Source organism: Hordeum vulgare, chromosome 2H (assembly GCF_904849725.1).
Source record: "Hordeum vulgare subsp. vulgare chromosome 2H, MorexV3_pseudomolecules_assembly, whole genome shotgun sequence".
Lineage (NCBI taxonomy): Eukaryota > Viridiplantae > Streptophyta > Magnoliopsida > Poales > Poaceae > Hordeum > Hordeum vulgare.
The window spans coordinates 507,399,229-507,415,662 of NC_058519.1; positions in this window are offsets into that span (position 1 = coordinate 507,399,229).

Here is a 16,434-nt window from a genome sequence, read left to right on the forward strand (position 1 = left end):
ATAAACCTTGCTCTGATACCACTGTTGGGGAACATTGCATGGGAAACAAAAAAATTCCTACGCACACAAAAGACCTATCCATGGTGATGAGCATCTACGAGAGGGGAGATCGGATCCACATACACTTGTAGATTGCTAAGCGGGAAGCGTTAAGAAATGCGGTTGACGTAGTCGAACGTCTTCACAATCCAAATCGCCAGCCGTCCCGTGATCCAATCACGATCTAGCGCCAAACGGACGACACCTTCGTGTTTAGCACATGTGCAGCTCGACGACGATCTCTGCCTTCTTGATCCATCAAGAGTGACGAAGAGGTAGCTGAATTCTCCAGCAGCACGACGGCATGACGGTGATGATGGTGGAGCTACTTCAGCATGTCTTTACCGTACTGTACCGAACTAGCTACGGGGTATCACGAGGTGGGGGAGGGAGAGAGGGCTGCACCGTGGCTTGAGGTGCAAAAAGCCTCTCTACCCTCCACTATATATAGGTGGGAGAGGAGGGGTGGCGCCCTAAGAACTTTCCCTAGGTTTTGGCCGGCGCAAGGAGGAGGGAGGAGTCCTCCTCCAAGTCGATTTGGAGGAGGAGAACTCCTCTCCAATTCGGTTTTGCCCCACCTCTCTTTCCTTCTCAGCTTCGGTCGAATAGGCCCTGTTGGGCCTGTTTGGTCCCCTCCTGGGTGGGTGGCCCCTCCTGGTGGACCTCCGGAACCCATGCATCACTCCCGGTACTTTACCGATAATGCCTGAAATTCTTCTGGAAGCCAAATGGATACTTACTATATATCAATCTTCATCTCCGGACCATTTAAGAAACCCTTGTCGACCTATGAGGTCCGATAGCAACTTGATCTGAAGTTTCATGATCATCATCATTAGCTTCCTCTTCAACTGTCGTAGGTTCTACATAAACATCTTTCTGTGTTGCACTACTCTCTGGTTGAAGTAGAGGTTCTATAACCTCATCAAGTTCTATCTTCCTCCCACTCAATTCTTTTGAGAGAAACTCTTTCTCAAGAAATGCTCCAATTTTAGTGACAAATACTTTGCCTTCGGATCAGAGATAGAAGGTGTACCCAACTATCTCTTTTGAGTATCCTATGAAGACGCCTTTTTCCGCTTTGGTTTCCAGCTTTTCAGGCTGAAGCTTTTTGACATAAGCATCACATCCCCAAACTTTAAGAAATGACAACTTTGGCTTCTTGCCATACCATAGTTCATATGGTGTCGTCTGAATGGATTTTGATGGTGCCCTATTCAAAGTGAATGCAACTGTCTCTAACGCATAGCACCAAAATGATAACAGCAAATTGGTAAGAGACATCATAGAACACACCATATCCAATAAAGTACGATTACGATGTTTCGACACACCATTACATAAGGTGTTCGAGGCGGTGTCAAATGTGAAACAATTCCACATTGTCTTAAGTGAGTACCAAACTCATAACTCACATACTCTCCTCCTTAGTTAGATCATAGGAATTTGATCTTCTTCTTATGATGATTTTCAACTTCACTCTGAAATTGCTTGAACTTTTCAAATGTTTCAGACTTATGCTCCATTAAATAAATATAACCATATCTACTCAAATCATTTGTGAAGGTGAGAAAATAACGATAACCACCGCGCGCCTCTATGCTCGTCGGTCCGCGCACATCAATATGTACGATCTCCAACAAGTCACTTGCATGCTCCATTGTTCTGGGACCTGGATGTCCATATTGGATCCTACATATTCTACGAAGATCTTAATCAGTTGAACCTCTATGTCAAGGATTCATTTAATCCCGTATAACATTCCCTTTGTCCTTCGGTATGTTACTATAACACCCTGGATTTTTCCCAATTTGTTTTCTTCAATTTTGGTCTGATTTTGCTTTTCTGTGACTTTATAGTTTTGAAACCTAAAGGGATCACTCTTGATTTCTTTTTCCTAGTGGCTTACCAACCTTCAAACCCCCCCAAGACCTAGTCATTTCCATCTTGAGCCAATCTCAATATTCTTTTCTGTGGGAATATTCCTTTTTCCTTTAAAGGAATAACCTCTGTTGCCTTGAGTTGTGAAGAAACCTCCATTTCTAGCTCTCCAAAAATTCCCAAATAATTCTCATAAATCTCTTGGGTCATACCTTCCTCAGATATGACAAAATATTTCCTTGTCATGTTCAAAAATATTCCTCAAAAATTCCTTTTCTAATTCTGCCCTATCTGTCAAGTTGTGAAGCAAGTACCCTTTTTATTAGCTTGATTGCTCTCAAAATTTGTGGGCACTCTTTCCTATCTATATCATTGCCTCATGCCAAAACTCAACTCAAATTAGCTAGTAAATATTTCTTGGCAAATTTCCAAAGTTTCTAATCCAGAGAAAGCTTTGTGAAGCAAGTGCTAGCTAGGTGTGTTCAAATGAGTTGAAACTTTGCCATCATCGCAATATGCTCAAATTATGCCTCTCCACCAAATGTGAGCATCACTCCTTCAACCATGTGACCATAGCATCAAATCTTTGTATCTGGTTATTATTTAGATTTGTGAAGCAACTATATTTTATATTGCTCCATAAATTCTGAAATTTCACGAGGACATTCTTCTATCTATAAAACCTTGCTAAACCAATTTTGAGCTCATTTTATCTAGCCAATTATTCCCAGCAATTCTCTTAAGTTTCTATTCAGTAGGATACTGTGTGAAGGAAGTGCCATTTTGGATAATCAAGATGGCATGAAATTTATACAGCATGTTCATAACCCTAAAATATTCATCTCCTCCAAGTTTCAGCTCCATCCAAGCCAGTATGTGAGTGCCACATCAAAATCCTTGTTCTGGACCAGATTAGTTAGTTCCAATGCAACCCTATTAAATCTTGATCCTCTTCTTCTCAAATTTCACAGGATTGTAGTCCTTCCAACCCTAAACCTCTCAGCCATGGTAGTTTGCTCTTATCTTCTTCCTATTGATCACAGTGAGGTGCCCAAGCTTGATGCAGGAAACTTTAGGTGATCACTCCCATCTAGCAAGAGTCCATTGCTTGGAGCCATCACCTCTAGGGAGCTATTTCTTGAAGGGACTTCACTTCGGACATGTTTTGGGCACTCAGACGCGTGGCATCGCCAAGTTCATGCGGTGACCACCGCCCTGGCATGCCATGGACGCGAGTTGCGTGTTTGCTAGCTCGGGCCCCTCCTTTTCTCGTCATTTCCGCACGCTTTGTCATGTCCAACAGCCTCCCCTCGTCGTCCTCTTCTCCTTGGAGCTCTCTCCCCCTCCGATTCTGCCTTACCGAGCCGCAACAAGCCTCGCCCGTGTTCTGCGGAGACCTTCATTGTCATCTTCCCCATCGAGCTCTCCCGAAGCCCCCCCCCCTTGTTTCTCCTCGCCCATGGAGGCCCTGCCGACGTCGCCTTCGACTGCCATGTGCCTTGGTGCACAAGTGCAGCGATAAGGCCGCCACGGCGGCGGTGCTAATCCGCTCACTCCGGCTGGCTATAAAGGTCGCGGCCTCGAGACTCCCCGGGCATTGGGAGCCACCTCAACCTCTTCCTCTTTCTCCCAGGAGCGTCCCCGTCCTCTTCCTCGAGCTCGAGGTGCTCTCCTGTTCCCCAATCTCCGCCATAGTCGCCGTCGGCCTCGGCTCAAATTCCAATGACCCCAAGCCCCTCTCATCTCTCCATCTCCACCAGAGACCCGCACCACTGTACCAAGGCCGCCCCGTCCCTCGCCCCTACTCCGGTGGCCTCTGGCCGCAAGCACACCGGCGCCGACGCCACGTTCCACCTCGGCTAGTGGGGCTCTCGCTCTGGTCCTCCCCGAGGTTCCCTAGCTGCGGGGATGGATGCGGCCGGCCACCCTGGGCATGCCCATGGCTGGAGCACCGCGAGTGGTGGCTCGTGCCGCCGGAGACCGTCGCCGGAGCACGCTGGTCTCGCCTCCACTCTCTGTTCCATCGCGGCAAGACACGAGGAAGGAGGAAGAAGGAGAGGGAGGAGAGAGAAGGCGACGTGGGCCCCGGCTGTCAGTGAGAGAGGAGCCGCCAGTCTGGATAAGTGGAGGCGCCTTCTAGCAGTCACCGGCAACGACACTAGAGAAATGTTGTTGACGTGTTCTTGACTTGATGCCTCCACGGCAACGGAGCCAGAAAAGAACTGCTCCCAGTTTCTCAACAATTAGCAATTGCCTTGCAATGGCCCACCAGCGCGTGGGATCGCTGCAGTTTTCGAGGGTAGAGTATTCAAACCAAATTTGTTGGTTCTCCCGACAGGAAGTGAAAGGATACTCTCAAGTATTAGCAGTTGAATGTGTCAGATTCAACCACACCTCAAAGATTAGAATCTGCAAGCGAAGTATCAGTAGCAAAATAGTATGATAGCAATGGTGCCAGAAATGATCCGTTGACGGTAGACTATTCCTAACGGTTGTATCAATGGCGCCAGAAGTTGCCCGTGTACAGGAAATATTCTTTCCCGCCAACGGTGCGAGAAAAAGTATTGCAGCGGGTAGTAGCAGAGTAACGAGTATCAGTAGTGGCAAGGAACAACAGTAGTGACAGAAGTAGCAAGTAGCAACAGTAGCAAGTAACAGCAGTAGCAAGTAGAAGCAGAGAAAAGCAAGTAACAGCAGCAGCAACAGTAGTAACAGCAACAGTGCAAAACAAGTAACAGCAGCAGCAATAGTAGTAACAGCAGTAGAGCAAAACAAGTAACAGCAGCAGCAACAGTAGTAACAACAGCAGAGCAAAACAAGTAACAACAGCACTGGGACAAACTCGTAGGCAATGGATCGGTGATTTGTTGGATGACATTCATCATGCAACAGTTATAACACGGAGAGATATGTGGCTAGCTCCCGTTCGTCAATGTGATGTAGGCATGAATTCCGTGTGTAGTCATACGTGCTTAGGGAAAAGAACTTGCATGATATCTATTGTCCATCCCTCTCGTGGCAGCGAGGTCCAAATGGATACTACGGGATATTAAGGTTCTCCTTTTAATAAAGAACCGGACCAACACATTAGCACTTGGTGAACACATGAACTCCTCAAACTATAGTCATCACCGGGAGTGGTTCCCATTTATTGTCACTCCGGGGTTGCCGGATCATAACACATAGTAGGTAACTACAACTTGCAAGATCGGATCTAAAACACACATATATTGGTGACAACATAATAATTTCAGATCTGAATTCATGGCACTCGGGCCCTAGTGACAAGCATTAAGCATGGCAAAGTAGTAGCAACATCAATCTCAGAACATAGTGGATACTAGGGATCAATCCCCGTCAAAACTAACTCGATTACATGATAGATCTCATCCTACTCAACACCGCCCAGCGAGCCTACGAATAGATTACTCACGAACGATGAAGAGTTTCATGGAATTGGAGAGGGAAGAAGGTTGATGATGACATGGCGACGATCTCCTTGATCCGAAGCCCAAAACGGACTCCAGATCTGCCCTCCAGGGCAAGAACGGGATGTGGCGGCGCCTCTGGATCGTGAAACTCCAGATCTTCTCTCTTGATTTTTTCCGGGACGAAAGGGAATAAATAGCGCTGGAATTGGGGGCGGTAGAGCCACCTGGGCCCGACAAGCCTAGTAGCTGCGGCCAGGGGGGAGGTCGCGGCTACAGGGCTTGTGGCCCACTGGCCCGTCTCCTCCGGTGGATCTTTGCGCGGTATTTTTCATATTTTCCAGAAATATTCTCCGTAAATTTTCAGGACGTTCCGAGAACTTTCATTTCTACACGAAAACAACACCATGGCAATTCTACTGAAAACAACATCAGTCCGGGTTAGTTCCATTCAAATCATGCAAATTAGAGTCCAAAACAAGGGCAAAAGAGTTTGGAAAAGTAGATACGATGGAGACGTATCAACTGCCCCAAGCTTAAAACCTTGCTTGTCCTCAAGCAACTCAGTTGACAAACTGAAAGAGAAAGAAAAACTTTGACAAACTCTGTTTGATCTTGTTGTTGTAACTATGTCTAACTCATAACCAGAATTTCAGCAAGATCACAAGTTAACCACATAAGCAAGTGACACATAGGTCTCACGGTAAACTAATATCAATGGCATAATGAGCTAACGAGCAAATATTAATGAGTTTCAGATACCAACAATTCAATCAAAACAAGCATGAAGCAATATGAATAGGTGGTATCTCGCTAGCTCTTTCTGAGACCACAAAACAGAAATGCAGAGCACTTTCAAAGATCAAGGGCTGACTAAACATTGTAATTCATAGCAACGAAGATCCAGTCATAGTCATACTCAATATCAATCAAAAGCAAAGCATAAAAATGACAGAGGTGCTCTCCAATTGGTGCTTATATAAGAAGAGGATGAATCAACAGGAAAATAAATAGACAGGCCCTTCGCAGAGGGAAGCAATGATTTGCAGAGGTGCCAGAGCTCAAGCTTTGAAAATAGAGATAATAATTTTGGGTGGCATGCTTTCATTGTCAACGCAATGACCAAGAGTTCTCAATATCTTCCATGCTACTTATGCTATAGGCGGTTCCCAAGTAGAAAAGTAAAGTTTTAACTCCCCCACCACCAATTAATCACACTCCACGGCTAGCCGAATCCTCGGGTACCGTCCATACTAACATCAATCCGGGGGGAGTCTTGTTTTAGAGCTATGCTTTTGATTTAAGTGTGGAACTGGGCATTCCAATTACCGGCCCCTTTCTCGTGAATGACAGTGAATAAACACATGTCAAGGATAACACGCCTAACATGGAAGATACCAATAGCCCCCTGTCACCCCATGAGCAGTTCGGGCATGCAAAACAGATTATTTCTTGAAGGTTTAGAGAATGGCACATGCAAATTTACTTGGAATGGCAGGTAGATACCGCAAATAGGTACGTATGGTGGACTCTCATGGAAAAACTTTTGGGTTTATGGAAGTGAATGCACAAGTAGTATTCCGCTTAGTACAAGTGAAGGCTAGCAACAGACTGGGAAGCGACCAACTAGAGAGCGACAACAGTCATCAAGATGCAATGAGTTTGACTAACATTGAATGCAAGCATGAGCAGGATATAAATCACCATGAACACGAACATCATAGAGGCTATGTTGATTTTGTTTCAACTACATGCATGAACATGCACCAAGTCAAGCCACTTGAATCATTCAAAGGAGAATACCATCCTATCATACTACATCATAGTCATCTCAAAATCTATGTTGGCATTCAAGACAAACCGTTATAAGCTCCTAGCTAATTAAGCATGGCATCAGAAACTATGATCTCTAAGTTGTCATTACAAACATGGTTCTCTCTCAACAAAGCTGAATCTGGGACGACAAGCTAGTCATATTTACAAAAACAAAATAGATAGAGTTCATACCAGCTTTTCCAGTCTCAGTCACTTCATCATATATCATCATTATTGCCTTTCACTTGCATGATCGAACGATGTGAACAATAATAAGAGTGCTCATGCATTGGACTAAGCTGAATCTGTAGGAAAACACAAAGGAGAAGCCAAAGTAATATGGCTCTTTAACAAATGAACATGTATGCATGCGAGAGCCACTAAACATTGTAACCATGTTCTTCTACCTCGACTCAAAGAAAAAGAAAACTATTTACACGGGAAATCTCCCAACAAGCAAAAGAAGAAAGTAAAATCTTTTTGGGTTTTCTCAAAAGGACACAAAACAAGAAAACAAGAAAACGAAAATAAACTAGCATGGATAATACAGTGGCAAAGTGTAAACACCGACTAACAAAGTGAAAGCATAAGCATGAACGTAAAGTTGGTGCAAACACGTACTCCCCCAAGCTTAGGCTTTTGGCCTAGCTTGGTCTACTCCCAAGGAGGGAAATAACCAGCTCCGGGATACTCCGTAGCGGACTGTGGATGCCACTGCTGTGTGAGCTCTTCTGGCTCCCACTGATAAACTAGCGTGTGGTACTCCACTGGCGGCTCGGGCACGGGCACCTGTCGTTGGCCAAGCCCCAATATGCGTAGATGTCCGAGGGCATAATAGTGTACCTGCCTGCATGAAGATTGAACAAAGATGGAGCAGGCAAAGTAATAGTCTCACAAGTACCCTGACTAAATACCAGGTTATAAATCATCCTTCCACCTATATCTCTATCGAGAAAGTCATGGTGAACCATGCTATAGTAATCTAGATATCTCTCAGGAAGAAGCATCTCTTCTTCCTCCTCTAGTCTAACGGGTATCTCAAAGTGTGTGGCAAGACGGGTAGCATACATACCTCCATAGACGACACCTTTGGAACGGTTTGTGTTCAACCGCTGAGCTACTATAGCACCTAGGCTATAAGTCTTATTGTTATAAAGGCCTTCGCGCAAAACCGCAAGGTCTGGAGAGCTAAGTGATCCAGCCTCCCCACGGCCAATCAAACATTTTCCCACAAATAATGAGAAGTACCGAAGCACAGGAAAATGTATGCTAGCAATTCTAGCGCAAGACACTCCTCTCTCCTCTCCAACAACAATAGTATCTATGAAAGCCTCCAAGTCCTGTGGACGAGGATTATGAATATCCCGAACATAAGGTAATTTGCACACATTGCAAAAATCATGTAGTGTCATGCGCTGGGGGATATCGTATAACATGAACTCAACCATAGGAGGATTCTTCCTCGGATAAAAGTTGAAGCTTTGAACAAAAATATTGGTGAGGAGGAGGTATTGTGGGCACTTATCTTCAACGAACGCGGTAAGACCTGTGTTCTCCACCAAGTAATAAAAGTCTTCATAAAGCCCAATGGCGCGCAAAAATTCATCACTTGGCCACTCGCACGCTCGAACTTCTGTGACTCGAGGAACCACGTACTTGGGGTGGTTCTTCTCATCCTCCTTGGGGTTACGGCTTGAAGAGCCTCTCAAGAACCTCCTCATCTTTTCCCTTTTCTAACTCTGAAAAATTCTGAAATTTTTAGAGACTTTGAAAGAAAAGTGAGTAAGGATTAACCCAACTCGTAGCAACTATTCCTACTAGTGCCTAGAGACCGTATCACGCGCTAAAACTACTTGGGACCAGCTAAAATCAACATTTCAAGCTCAAGAACAGGGTCACCAAGGTAGCAAGAATATGCGAAGGATAAAGCACTAGAGTAGAAACTAATTGGACAAATGGAGGAGTCACTTACCAAGGAGTAATTTCCCCAAAACAGTTCGGAGAATGGTGCTTTGAGCAAGGAGATCGAAAATCACAGCCAAATGAGCAAGAACACGGGTTTGAGCTGTGAAACGATTTTTTCTCGAGGTAGAAGAAGAGGATGGGACCTGGAATGAGTGGAGGGGGTCCCTGTGGGCCCCACAAGCTTGGTAGCCGCGACCAGGGGGTAGGTCGCGGCTACATGGCCTGTGGCCCACTGGTGTGGCCCCAAGGCCAGCTCTCAGTCCTAGTATTTTTGAAAAAATAAAATCATATTTGATTTTCAGGACCATCGGAGAACTTTTTTCGAGGTACTTTTCTCCGAGACGCTAAAACAAAAAACAGGAAAAACTAAACTAAATCTATCATTTTTCTTCTAAGCAACAGAAAGTGAAAGCTTAAAATAGAGGCATGTGACTCCTTGATTCATCCATGTCATGGTCATCGAAAGAAATCCTTCAATGGGGTTGATCAAATCCCCTCGACAAAACCTTTTTGAATCGCAAAAGGAAACAGAGAATTGTCGAATAACCACTAAGTCACCTCAATGGGGACATGAATCTCCCCAACAAGCAAAACATACTTCATCTTAACACGAGGAATAGGGCATTCAAACCTCCCAATAAGAATCGATGAAGTTTTTTCGATAACATTGATGCAATGTACTTGATAGTTTCTTCGGAAAGTGCACTGTATGCTCATTACCATTGATATGGAAGGTGACATTGCCTTTGCTGCAATCTATAACAGCCCTTGCGGTGTTTAAGAATAGTTTTCCAAGAATGATCGCCATGGCATCATCCTCAGGAATATCCAGGATAACAAAGTCTGTTAAGATAGTAACGTTAGCAACCACAACAGGCACATCCTCGCAAATGCCGACAGGGAAAGCAGTTAATTTGTCGGTCATTTGCAGAGAATTTTCAGTGGGTGTCAACTTATCCAGTTCAAGTCTACGATAAAGAGAGAGAGGCATAACACTAACACCGGCTCCAAGGTCACATAAGGCAGTTCTTACATAGTTTCCTTTAATGCAGCAAGGTATAGTGGGCACTCCGGGATCACCAAGTTTCTTAGGAGTTCCACCTTTGAAAGTGTAATTGGCGAGCATGGTGGAGATCTCAAGATCTGGTATCTTCCGTTTATTAGTCACGATATCTTTCATGTACTTGGCATATGGAGACATTTTGAGCATATCAATTAACCGCATCTACAAAAAGATGGGTCTCAACATTTCAATAAAGCGCTCAAAATCCTCATCATCCTTTTTCTTGGTTGGCTTAGGAGGAAAGGGCATGGGTCTCTAAACCCATGGCTCCCTTTCTTTACCATGCTTCCTAGCAGTGAAGTCATTCTTATCGTATCTCTTAGGTTGTGGGTTATCAGGATTAACCGTAGGTTCAATCTCCACATCCTTATCATTTCTAGGTTGAGCATTATTATGAACATCGTTGTCCATATTGTCACCAGGTTCATGTTCATCACCAGATTGTGTTTCTGCATCAGACGCAGAAATATCATTTGGTTCTTCAGGTGTTACAGTATTTGGTGAACTAACATGTAGGTTTCTATTATCCTTCTTCTTATTCTTAGGATGACTGGGTGTATCAGCATTAATTCCTTGAGAATCTTGATCAATTCTCTTAGGATGGCCTTCAGGATACAAAGGTTCGTGAGTCTTTTTGCCTCCTCTAGTAATGACTCTGACAGAGTTGTCATTTAATTCATTGAGCAACTCATTCTGAGCTTTAAGTACTTGTTCTACCTGAGTAGTAATCATAGAGGCATGTTTACTCAGAAGCTTCAGATCATTGACATTTCTGTCTACACAAGCACTTAAATGACTAAGCATACGAGTAATTTGTTCCAATTGTTTGCTAACATAATCATTGAAACTCTGTTGTTTGGCAACAAAGTTGTCAAATTCATCAAAGCATAGGCTAGCAGGTTTGTCAAAAGGAATATCACTCTCATTGAATCTACGCAGAGAATTCACGTCTACTACTTGTATCAGGTTATCGAGACCATGGATCTCTTTGATGGGCGGTAGATTTTTGACTTCTTCAGATCTAATGCCTTTCTCTTGCATAGATTTCTTGGCTTCTTGCATATCTTCGGGACTGAGGAGTAGAATACCTATTTTCTTAGGAGTTGGCTTAGGAGGTGGTTCGGGAATAGTCCAAGCATTATCGTTGGTCAAGATGTTATTCAGTAGAATCTCAGCTTGTTCTATAGTTCGTTCCCTAAAAACACAACCGACACAACTATCTAGGTGGTCTCTAGAAGCATCGGTAAGTCCGTTATAGAAGATATCAAGTATCTCGTTCTTCTTAAGAGGGTGATCAGGCAAAGCATTCTGTAGCTGGATGAGCCTCCCCCAAGCTTGTGGGAGACTATCTTCTTTGAGTTGAGCAAAGTTGTATATTTCCTGCAAGGCAGATTGCTTCTTATGGGCAGGGAAATATTTCTCACAGAAGTAATAGACCATATCCTGGGGACTACGCACACATCCAGGAGCAAGAGAAGTGAACCAAGCTTTAGCGTCATCCTTTAGAGAGAAAGGAAACAGCTTAAGGATATAGTAGTAGCGGATCTTCTCCTCGCTAGTGAAATGGGTGGCTATATTGTGTAGTTTGGTAAGATGGGCTACGACCGCTCATAACCGTGCAAAGGATCAGATTCGACTAGAGAGATTATCTCAAGGTCGACACAGAATTCATAATCCTCATCGGTGATAAAGATAGGTGAAGTGGCAAACTTCGGGTCGTATTTCATCCTAGCTTTCAGAGATTTTTCCTTCCACTTGAGAAGTAATTTCTTAGCGTCATAGGCATCCTTACACGCAAGAAAATCTTCAGCTATCTCTCCCTCCATAACATAACCCTCGGGTATATCAGGCAATTCATATCTAGGAGAGCTAGATCTAGCAGGAGCAAAAGCAGGTTCTATCTCAATAGTATCGGCAGTTTCAGAAGCATCACGAGCATTGGCAGTAACTCTAGCAATATGAGCATCAAGGAATACCCCTAGTGGCATATCAGGCAAACTAGTATCTCCAGAAGTATCAAGCATAGCATCATCAGGCATAATAGCATCTCTAGCATCATCAGGCAAAGCAGTATCAAGCATAGCATCATGGATAGCGGTATCAGGCATATCATCTCTAGCAGTATCACGCATAGCTTCTCTAGCAGTATCACGCATATCATCTCTAGCATTACCAGGCATAGTAGTATCATAAGCATCATCAATAGCAGTACAACCTCTAGCATCATCTAGCACAGGCGACATATCAAGATTTCTAGCAGGAGGTGGTGTCGCAAACTTACTCATAACTGAAGGTGAATCAAGGGCAGAGCTAGATGGCAGTTCCTTACCTCCCCATGTAGTTGAGGGCAAGACTTCAGTTCTTGGATCTTTTAGATTCTTCATAGTGATCAACACATATATATCCCAAGTGACTCGGAGATTATAGCCATCCTCCCCGGCAATGGCGCCAGAAAAGAGGTGCTTCCAGTTGCTCAACAATTAGCAATTGTCTTGCAATGGCCCACCAGCGTGTGGGATCGCGGCAGTTTTCGAGGGTGGAGTATTCAACCCAAATTTGTTGGTTCGACACGATGGAAGTGAAAGGATATTCTCCAGTATTAGTAGTTGAGTTGTCGGCTCAACCACACCTGGAAGATTAGTATCTGCAGGCACGATATAAGAGGCAAAGGTAGTATGATAGCAACGGTGCTAGGAAAGAATCTGTTGACGACAGATTATTCCTAATTGAAGTATCAATGGCGCCAGTAAAGTATTGTAGTAGGTAGTAGAAGTGTAACGAGTAACAGCAGTGTCAAGGAACAACAATAGTGACAGCAGTAGCAAGTAGCAGCAGTAGCAAGTAACAGCAACAACAAGTAACAGTAGTGGCAACAGTAGTGGCAGCGGCAGCAGGACAAAGCAAGTAACAGTAGCAGCAACAGTAGTAACAGCAGTAGAGCAAAGCAAGTAACAGCAGCAGCAAGTAACAATAGCAGTGGGACAAACTCGTAGGCAATGGATCGGTGATTTGTTGGATGACATTCATCATGCAACATTTATAACACGGAGAGATATGTGGCTAGCTCCCATTCGTCAATGTGATGTAGGCATGCATTTCGTGTGTAGTGATACGTGCTTAGGGAAAAGAACTTGCATGACATCTATTGTCCATCCCTCCCGTGGAAGCGGGGTCCAAATGGATACTATGGGATATTAAGGTTCTCCTTTTAATAAAGAACCAAACCAACACATTAGCACTTGGTGAACACATGAACTCCTCAAACTATGGTCATCACTGGGAGTGGTTCCGGTTATTGTCACTCCGGGTTTGCCGGATCATAACACATAGTAGGTAACTACAACTTGCAAGATCGGATCTAAAACACACATATATTGGTGACAACATAATAATTACAGATCTGAATTCATTGTACTTGGGCCCTAGTGACAAGCATTAAGCATGGCAAAGTAGTGCCAACATCAATCTCAGAACATAGTGGATACTAGGGATCAATCCCCGACAAAACTAACTCGATTACATGATAGATCTCATCCTACTCATCACCGCCCAGCGAGCCTACGAATAGATTACTCGCGAACGATGAAGATCTTCATGGAATTGGAGAGGGAAGAAGGTTGATGATGACGATGGCAACGATCTCCTTGATCCGGAGCCCAAAACGGACTCCAGATCTGCCCTCCAGGGCAAGAACGGGATGTGGCGGCGCCTCTGGATCGTGAAACGCGATGAACTCTTCTCTCTTGATTTTTTCCGGGACGAAAGGGAATAAATAGCGCTGGAATTGGGGGCGGCACAGCCACATGGGCCCCACAAGCCTAGTAGCTGCGGCAAGGGGGGAGGCTGCGGCTACACGGCTTGTGGCCCACTGGCCCGTCCCCTCCGGTGGATCTTTGCGCAGGTATTTTTCATATTTTCCAGAAATATTCTCTGTAAATTTTCAGGTCGTTCCGAGAACTTCCATTTCTGCACAAAAACAACACCATGGCAATTCTGCTGAAAACAGTGTCAGTCCGGGTTAGTTCCATTCAAATCATGCAAATTAGAGTCCAAAACAAGGGCAACAGAGTTTGGAAAAGTAGATACGATGGAGACGTATCAACCCCTACGCGATGTTTCGGTGGTATAGCTACCCCCGGAAGCCACCCGATCGAGCTAACCCTAGCATCGTTGACACGGAGATCTAGGCCTTTTATTTTCGTTGGACGGGCTTTGACTAGTGGACTCTGCCACGTGGTTGCGATAAGTCAACCCATAGGATCATCCCCGGACATGGCGTGGGCCCAACCGACCACTAGATTCCCTCCGTGTCAACCCTAGGCGGCCATTTCCCCCTCCCCTCAAGGTGATGGTGGAAGTGTCGTCTGTGAACGTGGAACCACCCCAGAGCACCACGATGCGCGTCCATGCATGGAGCATCACTTGGTTTCGATAGGTCAGCCCATAGGAACATTTAAGAACATGGTTTGAGTCCAACCCATCACTAGGTTCCCTCCATGTCGACCCGACGCGGCTATTCCCCCCCCTCAAAGAGATGGCCGCAGTGCCATCCGTGAACACGGTCTCGGCCCAACCCGCCACTAGATTTCCTCTGGCTTGACCCGACGCGCACATTTCCCCCTCAAAGTGATGGCGGCAGTGTCGTCCATGAAGGGGGACACACCCCGGAGCGTCGCGACGGGAGTCTACGCATGTCACATCACTTTCACACATGCATGAGGACCCGACGCAATGTTTTGGTGGCATAGCTACCCCAAAAGCCACCCAATCGGACTAACCCTAGCCCCGTTGACCCGGAGACCTAGGCCTTTGGCTTGCGTCGGACGGCCTTTGACCAGTGGACTTTTCCACCTGGTTTCGATAGGTCAGCCCATAGGAATATTTAAGAACATGGTGCGAGTCCAACCCATCACTAGGTTCCCTCCATGTCAACCCGACGCGACTATTTTCCCCCTTAAACAGACGGCGACAGTGCCATCCATGAAGGGGGTACACACCCTAGAGCACCGCAACGGGCCTCTACGCATGGCGCATCACTTTTAGACATGCATGAGGACCCCGACGCGATTTTCGGCGGCATAGCTACCCCTGAAAGCCACCCGACCAGACTAACCCTAGCCTCGTTGACACGGAGATCTAGGCCTTTGACTTTCGTCGGAAGGGCTTTAACCAGTGGACTCGTCCACCTGGTTACAATAGGTCAGCCCATAGGATCATCCGTGAACATGGTCTGGGCCCAACCCACCACTAGATTTCCTCCGGCTTGACCCTACGCACACGTTTCCCCCCTCAAAGTTATGGCAGCAGTGCCGTCCATGAAGGGGGGACAGACCCCGGAGCGTCACGATGGGCGTCTATGCATGTCACATCACTTTCAGACATGCATGAGGACCCGACATGATGTTTCGGTGGCATAGCTACCACGGAAAGTGACCCGATTGGACTAACCCTAGCCCCGTTAACCCAGAGATCTACGCCATTGACTTTTGTCGGACGGGCTTTGACCAGTGGACTTTTCCACCTGGTTGCAATAGGTCAGCTCATAGGAGCATTTAAGAACATGGTCTCAGTCCAACCCATCAATAGGTTCCCTCCATGTCGACCCGACACGGCTATTTCCCCCCTCGAAGAGACGGTGGCAGTGCCATCCATGAAGGGGGGACACACCCCGGAGCACCGCGACGGGCGTCTACGCATGGCGCATCACTTTTAGACATGCATGAGGACCCCGTAGTGATTTTTGGTGGCATGGCTACCCCCTGAAGCCACCCGACCGGACTAACCCTAGCCCCGTTGACACGGAGATCTAGGCCTTTGACTTTCGCATGACGGCTTTGACCAGTGGACTCGTCCAGCTAGTTACGATAGGTCAGCCCATAGGATCATCCGTGAACATGGTTTGGGCCAAACCCACCACTAGGTTTCCTCCGGCTTGAACCGACGCACATGTTCCCCCACTTAAAATGACTGCGGAGTGACGTCCATGAAGGGGGAACACACCCCGGAGCATCGCGACGGGCGTCTACGCATGTCACATCACTTTCACACATGCATGAGGACCCGACGCGATGTTTTGGTGGCATAGCTATCCCCGAAAGGCACCCGATCGACTAACCCTAGCCCCGTTGACCCGGAGATCTAGGCATTTGACTTGCTTCAGGCGGGCTTTGACCAGTGGACTTTTCCACCTGGTTTCGATAGGTCATCCCATAGGAACATTTAAGAACATGGTGTGAGTCCAAC